The sequence below is a fragment of the Tympanuchus pallidicinctus genome, unplaced genomic scaffold, assembly GCF_026119805.1.
Source record: "Tympanuchus pallidicinctus isolate F22 unplaced genomic scaffold, pur_lepc_1.0 scaffold27, whole genome shotgun sequence".
NCBI classification, from domain to species: domain Eukaryota; kingdom Metazoa; phylum Chordata; class Aves; order Galliformes; family Phasianidae; genus Tympanuchus; species Tympanuchus pallidicinctus.
In genome coordinates, this window is record NW_026294744.1 from 3,438,746 (window position 1) to 3,458,713 (window position 19,968).

The following is a 19,968-nucleotide window of genomic DNA, read 5'->3' on the forward strand; positions in this document are numbered from 1 at the left end:
ACCACTCATATTTCTTTTTCTCATGTTTCTGTGCTCCTAAGGACATAAATAGTATTAATAAAATACCCTAAGTAGCAGCTCCTGTCGTTATTCACCAAAATACCTAAAAAAGAAATTTGATGCAGCCCACAATAGCTTCAAATAATTCACAATTAGCCTCACTTTGTCTTTCAAGTCAAAGGAAGTGTATCAGGATCCTGAGTTCTAAGACGCAATTTATTACACGTTTTACTATGTACCTTCTGTTGCAAGTACTGAATTGGCAAAACATTTTTTACTTCTCAAACAGTGCACTGAGAACACACACATGAATTTAAAAAAACGTTGTTCACACAATAAAGATATGTGTGAATTCAACAACGTCTCTCCCCATTCAGACACACATCTGTATATTCCTTGGCTGGACTCTGGCAGTTGTTTAGGAACAGTTCTCTCTGCAGGGTGCTTTGCTATGATTTGATTTTTAAGGGAGAAGTGGTATTTAGTCTTGCTAATTACATTTTCCAGAAAGTGCTTCTGACACATTCTTTCCCCCCTCAAAATCACTTTTATGATTATCAGTACAAACTGAGCTCCTAAGAACGGACTATTTTCTAAAACATACAGCAGGTTGAACAGGCCAAAATGGAATCCATTTTCTTTTCTTCATATATTTTTTTTCCTATGATGGACAAAAAATTCTGTAAATCCATATTCCAGACATTGCTCAATCACCTTTTATGAATAGTATTTTTGAAAGATAACGTAGAGTAAAATAAACAACAACTTTCTAAATTATAAATAATAAATTAGAAAAAGATAATCAATACTTGGCTTCCACCATCAAGCCCATCAACTCAAACTGCTTTGTTTCTATAAACAAAGAAGTTTTATTCCACCAGTAATGGGAATCTGGTGTGAGCCTAATCCTTCATACAGAGAATATCTTGCCTTTTAACCCAACTCTCAAAGCCAGCTGTGCCCTGGTTACCTCCTTCACATGCCATGTGTCCTACAGCCTCTTAATTACAACTCCTTGCTTTCCCTAGAAATGATGGTGACAGTGCTCACACTGTATTTTGTGTGCCTACAAACAACAAGTGCTCATTTCACATATTAAAGGTTTACTTCAGTTGTAAACACAACCTACGCATTGTAATACTGTTGGGATTTCCCTCTGCTTCACTCCATCAGGAGCTTTACTATATCACTACACATGACAACCGATCTGAACTCATCTGTGCACATACACATCCATAAAATATGTGTTCTACATGCTTGCCCTCTGAAATACAAATTAAGGAAATGTTGTTGCTGACAGCCTGTTCTTTTGTCTGCGCATTACTAACAGGAGAACAACAACGCACAGTGGATTTCAATCAGAAATTAAAGAGAAATATTCTGTATATTTCGCTTTCTTCATATGCACAACTAAATCAGGTGTGTCTTCTCATACTCATGCAGATAGATACTGCTTTCATATAGTTATAAATAATCACCAGAAGAAATTAGCAGGGAGAAAACACATAAAAAGCCTTACTACTCTTGTTTATTTACGCACTGTATTTCAAAGTACTTTTTCCTCTCGTAAGTCAACTAGTTGGGCACTGTTTGAAAGAAACAGCAAGAGGAAAAGAAAGCAAGGCTTTTTCTCAAAGAAACTAAAAGCAAACTAAAACAGAGAACAATATTCAGTGTTATATTAGAAATGATATAACAGAGTCTACCAGCTGGAGGAAAAATGGCAAGCTAAGCAAATCCCTTTACGTCTCCCATTTTGTTAATTCTTCACAGGCATATCTACCTACACAAGACTTAAGCTGAAATCCCATTTAATCTCTCCCTAGACCATCCAGGAGACATCCTATTTAAATATGTTCTCATTTTCTTCACGTCGTGTTATGTGTTTCTTCCCTGGGAGTGCAGTGTATTGGCCTGAGAGGGTAATGCAGGTAACATTTAATATGTAATTGTACAGTAATAGTAGCATTTATCAACTCTGAGTTCCACTGGCACTATTAATTCTCACAGAATATACCCATGTAACTGAGGCCACATATTCTTGAACTTTGAAAGCACTGCAAACCATTTGTAACACCAAATAGAAAGGGAGCGAATTCAAGAGCAGGCATCTGCACAAAGACCAGTGACTAAAATGAGTCTGTGTCCTGGTTGCAAGAGCTGCCGTTAGCATTTTCTCTCACCTTCCTGATAATACAGCATTTCATAATCACAAAGGAACAAGAAAAAAAACAACGAACTATCTATAAAGTACTCTGGAGTTTCCCTTTCAGTGGCATCTAATACTTCTGTTGTAATTTTTACACTGAACATTCATTAATTCAACAGCAAAACAATGGAATAATCATGGAGTATAAAGGAAAAAAAAATTTGTTTTGATTTTGTTTGTACAATCAGTGTAAAACTAATCCTCTGGGCATACACACTAGGCACTAACATATTCATCTAGCTCCAAGGATCCAGATTACATATGTAAACTTAATGATGTATCAACTAATATGTTTCACTAAATGCAGGTATAACCACAAAAAAAACCAGAAACTCTCTATAAAAATAGAGAGAATTCAGTTTACAAAAAGATCAGCCTCTGCTTTTTACTAGTTAGTGGTACATGCTGCTTTAGCCTGAAATATTATCTTTTTCAGAACATTACACTGAGTTCAGTGGCTGCTTTATCATATGCATTCTAGCTCATTCCAGCACGTGTCACTGGAATAGCATGATACAAATCAAACTTGCATTCTCACCTGTACTTAAATTCTCCTAAACTATACTGCTGTCTTGAAAAAGTACAATGCGTGGGATAAATTCAACAAACTCTGCACTGTTCACCACTAACAGCACACAGGAATAACCTGAAAAGTTTAGATGTATGAAAAAATTCACACATTTGAATGGGTCCTCCACATCTCAGTGAGGTTTACCCTGACCAGTCACCAAAAAGATACCAAATCCTAGTCAACAGAAAAATCTATGTGTCTTTGCAACAAATGCATCTGTTGCCCAAATCCATTTTCCAGTTCCACTGCCCAGACGGATGAGCTGTGCTTGCCTACCTGTTGGTCAGCCTCTCGGCCTCTGTTCTTCCTGAAGGCCACAGACACCAACACTCCGCCTAAAGCATGGCTGGTGGGAGATCTGCTGTCCTCAATTCATGATTAGTGGCCCAAGTAGGATGCATACAGAAATGAGCTATGGCAGGTGGCTCAGAGAACAAGTTCACACACACCATGCAGAAATCCGGCCTTTCTAGAGACCTGGGAAGATCTCAGTATCCACTCCTCCTGTGGAAGGAGGCAACAAACTGAGGAATTTACAAAACTACTCCTTTATACAAAAGCTGATCAACTGGCATGCACCAGGTTTGGTGGCCTCATAGTCTCAGGTTAAACACCTTACCTGAGCCCTGACAAACAAAAAGACATAAGAAAGCATTTCTGTAGTTAAATGCATGTTTTCTTCTGATTGTAACATGCTAGCTCCTGAATACCATAGCATAGACGGAGCACCTGAAAACAGTTCTGCTATGTGCATTTTACATATTTTTATTTTAGTTATCTGAGGAGAAAAAAGTTTAAGTTTCAGAAGTTAAAATTCATTAGACTTATAAGCTCATTTATCTACGCAGAAAAGGATCAGCAATTGGAAAATAAGCAAAAAATATTTTCAATCATCAAAGTGACAGAGTCTGATATAAAGGAGGGAAGAGAATATTTGTATTTTGTTTTAATATGCCATTTTAATATAATAGCTCCTTCGATATTTGGCAGTTCACTTAAATGTTTTAACATTCTAAACTGTATCTTCTCTGAAGTGTATCATGCTAACATTTATTCCCTCAACCGTTTTCACTGAAACAGAAACCTAGTAAACAGACACTCAATTTCAGTAACTTAAAGTAAATATGGAGCTGTACCTTTGCCTTCAACCTCTGTCCATCTCCGCTGTGCCCAGGACTATTTTCATTTGCCAGTGATTCCTTAAGCTATAAATGCACAGTAAGAGACACAATTGGCTGCATGACTGAAATGGCTCTCCGGAAGGAGGATGCAAAATCTGAACTGTCACCTCCAACTTTGTTTCTCAGTGACACCAAGGCAGAGTTCCACAAATAGCTGGGGAGTTATATTAAGAGGCTGTGTGATGTCCTGCCAGGGTCTTTACTAGGCCTGCAGAGCACTAAGGTTATACACTATTTATTTATAGAGGAGGATGATACTGTACAAACCATATGCGGTTTTAGTAAGCTTCAACTTCTAACCTAAACACTTCTGTCATTTTGTGGAATAACGATTGTACACTACATTTTCAGAAATGGTATTAGAGTACACCTGTGACTGTGTCCTCTTCAGCTAATGTATGCTCTTGATTCAAGAAAAATCATCAGATGTACTTAAATCTCTCTTATTTTGGATACAGCTTACTTTGTGCTATGGTTTAAACCAAATTTACAGGAGATTTGTCTCTTTTATACAGTTAGACTGAGCAGTGCTGACGTGAGGATTACCTCTTATTATGTGCTTGTACAGCTTAGCACAACCATATTGCTTTTCTCCAGACATACAATGACTTTCTCCTTTGCATCTGCACAATACACTGAATAAAAGTATAACCTCCATAAATGTACACTTGTCAGTGGTAACAAATGTGACTTTATCAGAGTTGGTAAGGTTATTTCTCACCCCAGTCATGCCATTCAGTAACTGTGGTCTTTTGGTCAGATCACTTCTGCCTTGCCTCTGTTCTCCTGGGTCAGAGTAGGAGTGTGCTGATATTTGCTAGACAGCTGTTGTGTGGTTTAATTATCTCCACAAAGAAAACAGAATTACTGCATACTATTGTTCAATGTCTGTCAGTAATCTCAGCAAATCAATCAGTATTTTGAGTACGTACAAATACAGGCTGTTCTCTAAAAACTGAACACCTTTTCCCCCTTTTTAGCTAAAGAAGGGTCTAAGGTGACTAAGTCATGCTGTGAGCCCTGTCTTCACATCCAATCAGGCTGACAAACACATCTTGTGCCCCTCTCTCCAGATGCTGTTTTTAACGCTACCAATTTGCAAACTTCACAAAGCCTTTAATAAGGCATTATAAGAAAAGCTGAATATCAGTCCCAAGTGTAAGAAAAACACTCCATTTTAACCTGCCTGAAAAGCAGCATACAGCCTCAAGGAAGGAAATGGTTAGAAATACATAGGTATTTTGGATTAAGAGACCTCTGTTGTATCTGTACAGACCTTTAGTACACGTGAGACAAAGTGCTCACCCGAAGATGTATAACATCACAGGTTTTAAAAGTTTGTATTTGAGATTTTTTGCTTAAGTTGCATTTATTTTGATAATAAAGAACATTCTGCCAATTCAACTTAGAAATAAACTGAACTCCTACAGTATTTGAAAAAAAATACAGCTATTAGTTACCTTCCTTATTACACAAATCTGGCAATTTCTGGCCAATATCACAGTCATGCTTTTTGTGGTATCTTTTTACATCTTGATGGGGTTTTTTTGTTGTTGTTATTTTGTTTGTTTGTTTGTTTTTAATGATTTTCATCTTTCAGTGCCAGCAGCATACTGTTTATGGCATGTTCTTACACCTTCTCTCTTATTTCTTTTTTCCTTTTCATCTTTATGATGACATTTTATTCCTTTTGAGGTGCTCCTTTTCCCTTTACTGCCCGTCTCCTTAAAAAATACTAACAAAAAACCCAGAAACCTGTATTGTTTAAATTACAGGATTAATACTGAGCATACCTATTCACTTCCTGCACTGAAATAGTTTTTGTGTTACTTAAGGAAATCTGCAAGCAGATCTTTCAGTGCTATAAGTCCAATGCTGACATCAGATCATAAAGAGGGCACCCACCAATTCAGTTCTTAGGATCACACAGAGCCAATAGTGTGGAGTATTTCTTCAAGTTCAGCCTTTTGTTCTACTGTCTAAGTAGTATTTTAAAATTTTTGACACTCTGATCCTTATCTTTCAGTGCCTCAGTGTGTCATGTGAAAATACATATAAAAAAGTATTCTCCCAACCTTTATCATTGCATAAAAGGAATTTAGGATATATATGATCAAATACTGAACTACACATAGTTTGAGTGTCAACCCAGAACTCTACTATGTCTGATTTAAGATCACCACTGTTATAAAACATAATGCCACATATTTTATTTAGTTTAATAATTTGCCAAAAAGAAGATTCAACATTTAAGTTAAGTTTCAGTGGACTAAGACTTTCAAAGTCTGTTTGCATTAAAAAACCTCAGAATGAAAGCTAGTAAAGAGGAACTCCCACAGGCAACCAAACATAATAGTCTTTCAATGTCACACTTTTCTAAGTACGTCTGGCTGGTCGTTTGGTTTTGCATATGAAATCTTAGCAGTCTGCCAAACTGCATATGTAAACAGTAATTTTAATACTTTGCTCTTTACACTGCTTTCCATTTGAGGCTCTTAATGTCTTATAAAAGCACAGCAAGTAGATGTGCTTTTTATTTTAGATGCTACAGAAGATGCTACAAAGGGGTGACTGTCTCAGAAAAAGAGCAGCTCAGGCAGACAGAATTTTCTCATTTTCAGCTCTGCACTATGCCCATTCCAAAGGACAGATGAACCTGCTCTGTCTTCTCATTCATAATCCAAGAGCTTGTTGATGGACAGAGACCACAAGGAACTCATATTATACAATTTTCACCCCAAAAAGCTTAAGGACAGTTTAATCTTAAACATGGCTTGCAACTTTTGGCAACATCCTTATTTATCCACCAATCTGCTCTAGCGGGAAAGAAACCATACCAACAATCTCTTAGAAAGTAGAAATATTGACAACTTCACAGTCTTTTGGATCTTTGTCTCTTTAAGTACTATTTGAGCATTTTTTAACACATTTTCAGACAGATCTTGTGTCTCAATATGTAACAAACCAATGACTCCTGACCTTGCTATATTTTTTAATGCCAAGGTTTTTTAATGCACCTTTCCTCTTCAGTTCTCCCTTCTCACTCCTGGTCAGATCTCATCTGTTGGAGAGCTGGAAATTACTGAACTTAGTGATCTCAGTGAGATTCCAGTTGTTTAGGAGGTAGGAATGAAGGAAATCTAATACATATCAAACGACAGCAAAGTCCAAAGTACGTGGTGTTCATCAAGCAAGTAGGTAGATGTGATTTTAACATACGTGTTCCAGCACAATTACATTTTATAAATACAAAATACCTCAAGAATAAAATGCAAACAATGTAAACTACGCCAGTATTTGCTTAGTCTGAAACATGGTAGTAGAATTAAATATGCTTAAATGCTTTCTTAAACTAGCACCTATCGTGAGATTTTCTGCTGTTACCAAACATGCCCATGCTTAGAACTGATATGGCAGCTATGACATAAACTCCCTTTATGACATAAACTCCCTGCGCTCCCTTGGAGCGCAGACCTTTTGGGTTAGTAGTTACCTCATTTACAAGGCTACCCTATCCTGGACTACTAAATTATGTTGATTTACCCCACTAAGCTAACATCTTCCCAGAATTACTCACATTTCAAAATATAATCTCAATAATCCTTTACCAGCTCTGTTGTCAGATTCTATAATGCATTCTTTCATCTATAACTAGGAGGAGGAAGTTCCAAAACAAACAAACAGGCAGTGGTTCTTCATAACACATTTTAAGCTATGGGGCTCCTACAAAATAATGTAGATGCTCAGAGTTTACAGGGCTCGGAGGAAGAGCGTACGAATTTTCAGAATAGAAATCCACTATGGTTACTAAATAGAAAGGAAATATGCCTAACTGAGTACATCTCTAGGATGGCTGAACATTGCAGGATAATTCAGCAGAAATATGATACATAATTTACTTGTTCTTACTCACTTCCTTAGGCATTCTGTTTTGGCTAGAGCTGAGGACAGGTGACAGTTGGAAGGGCGAACAGCCCACCTCTCTGCTGGATGAGTCCCGGGACTCAGCCCGTGGGCTCAGATCTTCCATCCCTTCCTTAGGAGATACTGTAATGTGAGTAGCTCTTTGCTACCTGCTGTGAGGAAATAGTCAGGAACTGGTCCACAAAATGTGAAATACTAAAAATTATGGTTAATCATTCCTGTCTCAGTCTGTTGGCCAAATTTGAGCAAAAAATCTCTCATTTTTTAATCCTCTTATTTGAGAAAAAAACTACCATTATTTTTTCAGTATCACCCAAAACTAACTGCACATGAAGTTTCAGAATAATGCGTCATTATGATTTTTTTCACTGTCATAATAAAAAAATTTAAAAAAATGTTGATGGCATTAAAAAAAAATCAAAACTGCTCTTCTGACCAGCAATCTAAGCACTCCATAATATTTTTAGTGAAGACATCAACCAGAAATGATTGAATCTGGGAGGATCACTCCTCTGTTTCTTTTAAATTCCTCCTACCAGAACTAGAAGCAAGGAGAAATTCCAGACAAGTTTTCCTCATAAGTCTGCCAGCTGATTCTGCAGATTCAGCTGAATAACAGATTTCTGTGCACTTCTCTGAACAGATCCTCCTAATGACTCCTAACAGGGTGTGAGAATAAAATTAGAAAAGAGGTGGGGTGGACATGATTCAAGGAATGCAGAAACTTGACATATCTGTAGGTATCATTTAATACTTTGCAAGCAGGCACGTATTTATTTTCATCTTGTAGGTGGAAATTTTAAGATGCTGAATCTTGAAATGGATTATAATTGTGTCAACTGAAATTTCATTCAACAGGACTTGGGAAGCAATCCCACCACTTATCATCCATAAGAAATTATTTAGTTTCAGCATAACACAAAGGACACAGTTACTTGGAAACATGGAAGCATGCTTTCAGTCTCCAGAATGGAAGGCAAATTTTAACATTTTAAGAAATCTACAACATTGTTTAGATCGAAGGCAATAATTTTGCCTCCTCTCTTTATTCTAAGAAACACATTTGTTTCCTTTAAATGCTGGGAATTGCCTTTCATTACCAAAATTGAAAGCCTGTTTATGTAGTTTTAGCTCGGTGGGATTACCATCAAGGTGCACAGATCCCACATACTGCTCGAGGTTCAGGGTCATCCTCAGTGCCTTTTTTTTTCTTTTCTTTTCTTTTTTTTGAAGTACAATGTGAGAAAAATCAAGCCTCTCTGAGGTTTGGAAGTCAGCCCATCTTTATATCATTTTTCATATTCGTTTTCCTGTGGATTAAATCAATCCTCCCACTATCCATAAGAGACTACTGGGATCTTTCCTGTGAAACCCCTTATTTTCCTCTAGTGTACTTCCCCACGATGATCTCATTCTCCACTCATATATCTTCACATTCCATCTGTAGGCTGATAACTCATCAATTTACCCCTTCTTTCATGTCTTGTCTCATTTCATCTCATCCCAGCTCATGTCTCTTCTCTGGTGTTCTGTTGTCAGTTATATTATAACCCAAGCTTAATTCACACCTTAAATTCTCTTCCTTCCGCACACAATACTTTATTATTTAATATATGATACTGAGGTCCAACTTCTGACCCACAGAAAAAGGGGAAACAAAACCATTTATCTTTTTGAACATTAGCAAGAAAAAGCAAGAAAAGCAAACTTTCAGACCACCAAACTTTCAGTTCTGGAACTTGCAACATGATGGCAGTCAGTTAATTTTTTTTTTTTCTTCTTCCCCAACATCCTCATCATATCTGGATTTTACAGCTGATATTTAACCACTGTTGCTACATTTGCTTTGCTCAAGCTTGGGCTGCATAACAGGTACAAAGACATCATTTTGAAATCCAAACATCATCGTCAACAGCAACCAGACACCACTGTCACCATTCAACACTGAATCAATTTCAAAAAAATAGCCAATACTCCAGCACTTTTTGAAACCATTGCCTTCGTTACGAGATGTAGCAAACAGGAATGAAAGACCTGGCTTATACAATTAACTGGAATAATCTTGCATCATATCCTGTATTAATACTTTTTTTTTTTTTTTTTTTACTAATACTTCCTACACTCAATATAGAGTGTTTTGGAATGAGACATACTAGAGCTTTAACAGTGAAGTTTTCCACTCTGGAAAGTTCCACTTAAAATGCCATCATCTTCTAGAAATGCCATGTTAATAGACTGATAGAACTACTCCTCTGAAAACTAAAATGAAAAAAAATTTATTGAATATAACAACGCTTGTGAGTAGCTTTATTATAACTGCAATTTATTTAGAAAATACAAAATATTTAGAAGGAAAAAAAGTTTTGCAGTTAAATTTTATGTGCAATTTTTTCCTCAAAGAAGGAAAAAAAAATCCTTTCTAAAGTAGCTTGTAATTCACTGTTATCCAAATTATATATAGTTTGAGATTTGTAAAAGGAAAATCTGATTTTTAGATTTTTCTTATTTTGAGGAAATCAGATGTGCTAAAATGACCACAACGTGACGTTCAAAGCCAGGTTTATTTTCCTCATGATTATGAGTTTTTGAACTAAGTAAGGTCTGTAATTCACATCTAAAATACAGGATAATTGATTTGACCACCAATTTTTCTCCTTTGGCTACAAAACTGTTTCTTAATTTCAGGTTACAGAATATTCTCAGATACTAGTCTTCCTATGTATTCTCAGCAGAATTTGGATAAGGCTCATTTGTCCTGTCTTACAGCATGAACTCTTCTGAATGAAACATGCAACTGAGTAAACACCTTAAAAGTTAAAATGATTTAGATACAATTAATCTTTCTTATTGGAAAATAGTACCACTCCTGAAAGTTGAAGAGAAGAATTTTCTAATTCTACATTGCCAGCTTCTGACAGCAGATTCCTGTTTTTTTCTTCTGTCTCCAAAATCATATTCTGGGGATATTTCTGAAGGCCAGTGATCTGGCTTGAGGTTCAAAAACACTGGGAAGCAAACCAGGAATTTTTGTTGCTGTCATTACATTTTAAGATGATGCTACTAGCAACTGCTTTGCATTGAAAGACCAATGTTACATTAAAAAAAAAAAAAAAAAAAAAAAAAAAAAAAAACCCAAACAGCCAGTAAAGAAAAAATAGATAAACGAGACTGCTACACTGTCATTCACTGATCTCACATCTTACATCTGTATTGTGTGTTGCAAAATCAGGTGCTTCAATTCTGCATGCAAAGCATCTGAGGTTCACTCAGATGAAGTAAACTGTACAATGTGAAACCAGCAGTTTAATAGCAAAATTCAAGAGAGTAATCAATATACTGTCCACCAACACGCTGCCAAAATCACTGGAATGCACAAATAATAGAACATGAACTTGAGTAATATCTGAAAGCTGGTAGTGCATAGTTTGGGAAGAAAATATTTAGGGTGACTTTGTTGTTCAGTCGTATTTACTTTTCAGACAGTCACATATGGTATAATATTTAATAAGGATGATTTCTTGCATAATGCTGACACAGATGTCAATATACACCCTTTGGAGGTAGCTGTGCTTCTGCTGGTGGGTTTCTTTTTTTCAGCTTAAAATATGTGATTATGAACAACAGTTTGCAATGTTTGTTTCATAATCATTTCATTATAATAATGAGATAAAGTAAGACTGTAATGATTATAATACTAAAACATTTTCTTAGAATGCACGTTGCATTGATGCATTCTGTGAACAATACTCTTACCTTTATGCTTGTTAGCAATCCAATTTGCTTCACTAAATTAATCAGTTATAAATAAATAAAAATATAAAAACAGTCAATATCACTACACTATTATTGTAATACAAAAACGTATATGATTACAGGCTGATAAGTCATTAGTTTCCACATCTAAAGCAGATCTGCTCACAAGAAAGTTTGAAAAACAATCACACAATCTTCCTCCTTGTTTCAGTGAAGTAGAGACTAAACAGACATCTGTACTACTTTTCCCTTTGCACCAATAAAAGATCTATTTTCCTAAATCTATAAATCTACAACCTTGCTCTAAACCATCCTTGCTATCGAACTAGAAAGCCCAGTTTCTACAGTGAAAGAACTGCAAATGCCAAACTTTTTTTCAACTGTGTTTAAGATGTTCATTCTATTTGAATCTTAACAAAATCTTTGGAGTACACAAGGCCTTCTCTCACCTCTGGGCACTCAAATGAGTTTCACCCTCATGACAGCCTCACCTCTGGCTTGCTCAGATTCCAGGATCTAATTCAGTTCTCCTGGGATCATTGGGAATTGACAGTGCCTTCTTCAGATGTTGCCTTTTCACTTTTCTCCAGTGGAAGTCAGGAAAGAGCCAGCTTTATCCTCAGCTCCTTAGATGGCTGTGAGTACTCTGGGTAGTAATAAGGTAAAATCTGACTTAGCTAACAGGTAAGACAGAATATCCAGCAGCCTAAATATGTATTGAACTTCAAGCTGCAACTCTTACACAGTACCTGTTCAATCACAGCTTCATCTGTTAATTGCAGCTTTACTGATTCTTGTGACTTTTTCATTCATTTTATGTTGTTTTATCATCACCTTTTGTGAGTTAACACAAATATTTACCCTCAAGCCTGTAAACTGCAGAGTACCTTACATCATGCAACTACTGGTATACATAATAAAATCACAAATACCTGAACGACTTGCAGATCAGTCTCTAGCATCTTCTTCTTGTTTCTTGAGTTCATTTTGCCAGACTACATCATCATCTTTTTCCAGGCAGCCTGAGACAGATAAAGTGTAACAGCAGAAGAAAAAGCTGAGTACAGATTTAGTTAGAAAATGCAGAATAAACACACCAAAAGCCAAAACATCATAAAATAAACATTTAAGTACTGTTACCCCCTACAGCCTGTTTTACCGATAAATATGACATATCATGCAGAGCAGATAAACAAGAAACAGTAAACAAGCCATGTAATTTCATAGATGATGGAAAATATTTCCACTGTTCCTTTAAGCAGAGTTTTGAAGCTTTTGAACTGAGCTGCACTCAAGACTATTGGCAGTGCTTGATGCATTGCTCAATTTAGATATTCTTTGCCCCCCCATCATTCTCATTTTTTCAGTTGAACCAGAAAAGTACATTAGCTCAAGTGTAATGTCTCCCTTATCATATACAGACACCTCACTGTGTTAACACTGGTGACCCAGAATATACACACTGGAGCAAAATTACTCTTGAAACCTAATGAAAACTTTCTCCTATTCAGGAGCTAGGAGATTCAGAAACCATTTGCAGCATGCTAAGGGAAAAGTATCTGCCATACATACCAGCATAAACTTGCTCTGAGTAGACTGCTCTGCCAGTTCATACAAGCAGAGAATTTGGGCAATGCATGTGTAACAAACCACCTCCGTGAAATATCTTTATCAGAGTAAACACTAGAGATAGCCCTTTTCTTTCCAAGTCACTGAGAAGTCTTTTTTTGGGAAAGCATCAGATCATCGGTATTAACATAAAGATAATCAGTACACACTCAAATATTGGAACTTCACGCAGATCTGGATAAAAATTAACTGCATATTTATTGCTGACATGGCCTACTCAATTTTAGATTCACATTCATCTGAAAAAAAATAGCAGTCCATGTGATCCGAGTACTAAAATCCCTTATATCCTATCTACTACAAGTACATAACAAAAAAACCATACATATATAGTGCAAATAGCAACTAGTAGATGTGTATAATATTAGGTTTTCATACCTTCATAAGTTTAGCAAACACTGAAGGCAAGCTGCCCTATCAACTAGGCACTGCAAGGGGTCTAACAAGTGTATGTGTAACTCCTTACCACCCGCTGCTGCTGCAGGCCTCTGCCTCACCTGGTTACAGCAGATTGCAGACCAACATCTGAGGTGCTCAAAGGTCTCACAGCAGCATGCAGGTCTCATTTAAATCCAGTAACAGATGACTGAATCACTTCTATCTGCTTAGTTTCGTCTTAACGGTAACATCAGAATCTGCACAGTGTTCTAAAATACATCTACTGTGCAGGTGAGGGACTCCTGATGCAAGTATTCTTTCATTAATATTGGTAAGTTTTAATCTCTCGTGAATACTGATGCAAGCCTTTTCAAAAACTTGGGGCTCTACGATTTTAGAATATGTCATTTTCCATAACAACAATTAATGAAGATTTTGGATCCCTCTGAGGACTCCCGAGGCTGACCATCCAAAATCACTAATTATTTTCCAATCTGAAGGCTAGACACCTCAGAGAAAAGTTGTGGAGCGGACACTATTTGGAAGAGATCGGATGATTTACACATCAATGACATCCCACAGAGTTCAAAACCACATCCTTTCCTGGTAGCCAAATTCGGCCATTAGCAACAAGTACATAATCTCAATAAAGTAAACTGTAGGGCTAGAGCAGTAAAGGACAGATAATGAAAACTCCCTGCACTGAGTAACTGCGGGGAGTCTAAACTGAAGATCTAATAATTGGTCTTATCTCTATCAAGGTGCAACAGAATAAGCTGATAAGTGCAAGAATGTCTGACAAGGCCCTAGGGCTCCTTACGGCTTGCAGTGAAGCTTCATTATTGTCAAGAATTTTAAGGATCATCTCATGTGGAGAGAACAAGAGGCATTTCTTTTTCCTGCCATGCTGCTGATGCGGATATATGCAAGGTGCACTTATGTAGATAAGACACGCTTCTCCCTTCATACAAGCCACAACAATGCTGAAGTTTTACTGTTGGGTTCTCCTTTACATGTCTTCTAAGGCATGCCAGCAGCAGGTGCATGAAGAATGGCCCCTGGTTGAGCTGAAGGTCTGCTGTCTTGTGGTGCAAGGAGCCCAAAGGAAAACTCACTTCAAAGAGAACTCCTCCTTGAAGTTCCTACATTTCCATCTGCTCTGACCAAGCCTTATTTAGGACACATTAGTATAACATATTAGTATATTCTTGCAAGTGTTTCGATTAAGAGGTTTATTAGTGCTTATGAAGATCACATCAGTAGCAAACATTTCACCTTTCAAATTGAAGGAAACATTTTGCGCAGTGGGAAAAGAAGCGGTCCTTCCTTCCTCAAGCTTTTACATAAGCTGATTACTACAGGTAGGAATGCAGGCACACACTTTGTGTCTTTCTGTATATGATGCCTAAGTGTCTAAGCATCAGGTTTATGAAACTCTTCCTTCAAAACCACAGCAGTTTCTCTCTGACATATGCAAATGATATGGTACCATGACAAGCAGTCCATTTTGCACCACTAATATCAAAAGATCCTTCTTTGTCTTCTGAAAGTGCATTTAGTTTGCAAACAACTGTGCTCTGTTCTGATCCAGACCTTCACAAGACACTTTGCCTTTTAATAAAAATGGCAGGGAGACTGCCACAAAAGAAGCAGAGCACTAAAATAATGGGACTTAAACTGGCCACACCTGAATAACAGCACAGTTTGCTTATGATGAGATGCAGCTACCACATCATCTGTTACCTATTCAAAGCACCAGTTCCCTTAGGATGAGCTACAATCAAGGTATATGAAGATATTTAAACAAGCAAGCTGTAGCTGACCGAAACCACACCCCACAAGGCAACAGAGCGGAGACCACTTTGAGATGGCCGTACAGTTTAAAGGATGCATTAACATCACGTTTATGTTGCCTTATAGTATTTCAGGCATGTTGAACTCACAGCTCATGGGCTACATGCGGCCCAGCACAGCTCACAGTGCAGCCTGCTCACTGCCACACTGCAGCAGCTCTTCCCCACCAAGCCAAACATCAGGGCACTATGAACCCTATCTGGGCTGAAACCAGGGCATGGGATGCCGTGCAGAGCAAGCTCAAATTATGGCAAATGAGTTGCTGCACTTTGATATGCTGGCTGAACACAGTCCTGTGAACAGCAAAAAAATACGAAGCCGTGCTTTCCATTTTGATAAAAACATTTGAGGTTTCAAGATTGCTGAAAAAAAAAAAAATCATCTGTTTTTTAATTTGCAACTCTGTTTTCATTCAACATAAATGCATTATTTGTGAATTTTCAGATGGAATGCATAGAGTTGCAATTAAAAACTGGATCACATCTCTTTACCAGACTTTTATACGATCTCTCTTACCAGAGAGAAACATCCCTCACTTCACTGTTACGCTTTATTCAGGCCATCACTTTTTGACATCACGTTTGTACATTTGTGAACAACTGTTTTGAAGGATGGGAAGAGTAAAATCTCATAAAAAATCTCTACTGAACACCTTGAGAACTAAGAATTGCAGTCACTACCATTGAAAGAGACTGATGCATTGGTTTCACATAACCAAGGTCAAATATCACTCCAGTTTTATGTTTTATTGCTCTCTTTTTTAATATGTTTTAATAAAAAACATTAAAGAATAAAAAGTTTTGTTATTTTTTATATACATTAACTGTATTATATATTGAACGAGGGCTGCTCTGAAAGTAATGCCTCCTCTTTTATTATATTGGCCCACAACATCAGAGGCAGATGGTGGTATGGCAGCAGAGGTTGGCCAGTCCTGACAATATTCTATCGCGTTTTGTTGCTGTGTGACAGATGGCAGCAGAGGGGCGATCTGACAAAATGGCATCTGACACAAAGGGGTGAAAATGAATTCCTCTACGCAAAAGAAAATGTTACCCACTGGCATTCATTGATGCTTGCTGAACATCTGTGGAGATCCAACAGTGGATGTGAGCACAGTGAGGTGATAGTGCATTTCAGCAGTGACAACAGTAGGTAACTCCACTAGTACAGAATTTTACAAGCACGGCGCTTGTAAAATGAGCTCTTGCTCATCACTGGCAAAAATGCATAGCTAATTGTGATGACTATGTTGAAAAGTAGTGTTTTGTAGCTGAGAACTTGCTCAATCACAGTTACTGTGCTCTTTGTAACTGTTGATGCTTCCATAGAAATAAATAGGAGGCATTACTTTTGGAGTAACCTAAGTAAATCCTTTGTAACTACATACAACTCCTCTTCACTCAGGGCCACACTTGCAGCCCAAGCAAGGCAAAAGGTTGGATACTCATGCAGAATCCAGTTCAGAAAATAACAGTATGCTTTGTTTATGAGGATAATATATATCTACAGGTAAAATGTGCTTCATTGTCCTCCTATTTTAGTTCTAATTTAACTGCTTCTTCCTTCTCCATCAGTGTTTTGCTGAACAAGCAGGGCAAATGCTTTAGCACTGAATCTCAACTGCAACATCCTATGCAGCAATTAAGCAAGCTTTCCGCCAACAGCAATTCTCGCTTTACAGGTCATCTCTTCAGTTATGTGGAGGAATAGGAATGTTTCAGAAAATCCTTCATATAGCTGTTTTCAAACCAACTACAGCATAGGTCTCTTGTAGAGTTAAAACATATTGACTATAGCTGGGTCGAGTGAATGGTTATGCCACGTGATATTGCTTTCAAGTTTACTGATGCTCTCACGCAGTTCCGAGCCTTTTTTTGTACATGTGTTTTCTGATAGAGACGAAAGAAACCATGTTAGAAGAGATGCTAATGGGAGGTCTGGGTTACCCTACAATTTCCTTTCTCAAGGTGATGACAGATTTTATCATTCTTACTTTGTGACTAAGTTTTATTAGTTGAGACTATAGTCAAAACTTTGAAGTCTAACTTAAATCACCTCAATATCAACCAACAAAACAAAATGAGAGCTGCATTTACACAACCTACAAGAAATTATTTTGGCAGGCCATAGCACACAGTCAAACATAAATGTCTTAGTGTCATGTCTTGTAAAAACACAGCCTCTAGCACAAACCTAGCAGCTTTCAAAACCCAACAGTTGCATAGTACCACTTTCATTGATCCTGGATGAGGAAATCCACATGAAATAACATTTAAATTGAAAATCTGACCCATAAAGTGACTCACTCCAGAGATCTGCTCTCTGCCAAACGCCACTTGTCCAAGTCTGCCATCATTCATCCCATCTGTCCTTCCAGTTACACCGTACCAAAAACTTCGTGCCAATAAACTACAGAGGAGCTTGCTTCAGGAAGAACTCCAGCACTGCATGCAGAGAGGGCAGATGGGGTTTGCAGCATGCCACAGCATGACCATCCTGGGCAAACCGTAACGTACAGAACAGACCGAAATGTAGCCAATGGTCTCCAATCCGTAAAGTGGACTAACGACACTGTCCTGTCTCACACAGCTCTTTAAGCCCTTGACATGAGGAAGGCTGTGAAAAACTCACATGCTACAGGAACAACAATCAGAAGATACAAGCAGTCTTCATTTCTGCTGAACACAAATAGCATTACCATTTGGAAAAGCCAAACTTACCATTTAGAACCTCAGCAAAGGATTACGACCTGACTGGAGACCTGCAAGTTAGAAGATGTACCTTACAATAACCCAATTCATCCAATAAGCACATGTAGTTCAATGAGCCTGTTTATATGAAATCCACACTGCTATCTTTATTACCACGCTTGAGATGGCCACAGAGAAAACAAGCAAGCAAAAATCCCTCAAATCACAAATCACTTAGCCATAAAATGCCTGACATGTTCCATCAAGAAATTAGTTTACAATGTTTTGCCTTGAAGGTTACATTTATTATGCACAAGCACAGAAAACAGGACAAAGGACAAAACATCTGTATTCTAAATCCAGCAGTCTGAGGCACGGAATAAGAACGTTCATCCTGTCCTAAGAAATAGTGTAAAAGACTGTCCAAAGTAAATAAATAATTTGTAAAATGTTACGCAAAGCATATTTTTCAGTTAAACATTTCTCTCTTAATCCTTTAAGGACTAGAATATCATTAGTCTAATTCAAGACTATGTGCTATACTTCCTCTTTCCCCTCAGAACAAGGCCCTACCAATCAATGTGCATTCGTTTTGCAAATCAGCCTCTGTGAGTGGCCTGCTTTCCTCTGCAGCTGTACGCTAGCTTCACCGCAGAGCTGAAGTCAGCTGCTCTAATGCTTGCCTCTAAAACATAGAATGTCAATCACTTGCACTACTCACGAGAATTAGCACAACACAAGTCTAATTAGAAACTAAACACTGTATTATCTGCAGTGATTTGGAGATGGAGTAAACTGATGCATGTTTTAAGAACCTTTCTTGCTGCACAGTAGTTCATGATAACACCCACCTCACAGTTCATTAGCAAATCAAAATATTACACTGTATAAATACTACTTTGCTCTTTTACGTTTTACAGAAGCCCTGGGTCTCAGAAGCTGCCATTACAGTGTATATGTGATTTAGCTCTATTGGAACATTATAGGAAATGGAAAACAGCCCAGACTGTCCAAAAACAGCAAAATGGCAGCCAATACACTGTATACTTTGGTTCTCTCTCTATAGAAGTAGTCCCAACCAGCCTCAAGACATTTTAAACTGAAATACATATTGGCAGAACACAAAGAAACTATATACTATATGACGCTGCACATGAATTCCCAGTACTTCTGCACTGAATTTATTTCTTTCTCTTGATCTTTTGTGCAGAAAACAACGTAACCCACTATAAATCTAGAGAACGCTAACACAAGCTTCAAGTAAAAATCCAAAAGCGAGGAGGAAGAAACCCAGCAAAGAACTGAAGTCAAAGATGCAAATGTTTAACAGCAAAAAAAAAAAGACATGAAAGGATACACAGCTGTTTTTCTGCATGGTTTCTCAAAATGGGAATTGGAGAGCACAAATGTAGACCATGTTCTCACTTGTAGTTGAGATAAACATTTACAAGCTATTCATTTTAAACAGGAAGACATAACATCAGGACACGACCTTTAATTTCACTGAGGCTGTGAAGGCAAACAACCACAGCTCTGCTGCAATGCAGTTAACATCCAGGAAGAGACGCATAGTATTCCCTGCTCTGTTATTACAGGTGTAGTTGATTTTATATTCAATGAGGAAGGTGCAATTTTATGGCTGTGTGGAAAAATCTTTAAAATGCTTGCGGGTGGATGTTAATGATGCCAGACCGGTGTTGTAAAACATGGCACAAAGATTAAGTATTGAACAAATTGTCTATGTGCCAATGAATAAGCATCTAGGTAAATAATCCT

At 37.5% G+C, this 19,968-nt stretch overlaps 1 long non-coding RNA gene across 7 annotated transcripts in view; it reads right to left on the minus strand.

The window, feature by feature from the left end:
* Positions 1 to 19,968, minus strand: part of LOC128084443 (uncharacterized) — a 119,494-nt gene that overhangs the window by 42,945 nt on the left and 56,581 nt on the right. For 6 of the 7 annotated variants that reach the window (XR_008208545.1, XR_008208544.1, XR_008208548.1 and 3 more), the window contains one exon: positions 12,571 to 12,660. This is a non-coding gene — a long non-coding RNA (uncharacterized LOC128084443). Of the gene's footprint in view, positions 1 to 12,087; positions 12,285 to 12,570; positions 12,661 to 19,968 lie in introns of all 7 variants that reach the window. The other variant, XR_008208547.1, reaches the window with a different exon arrangement.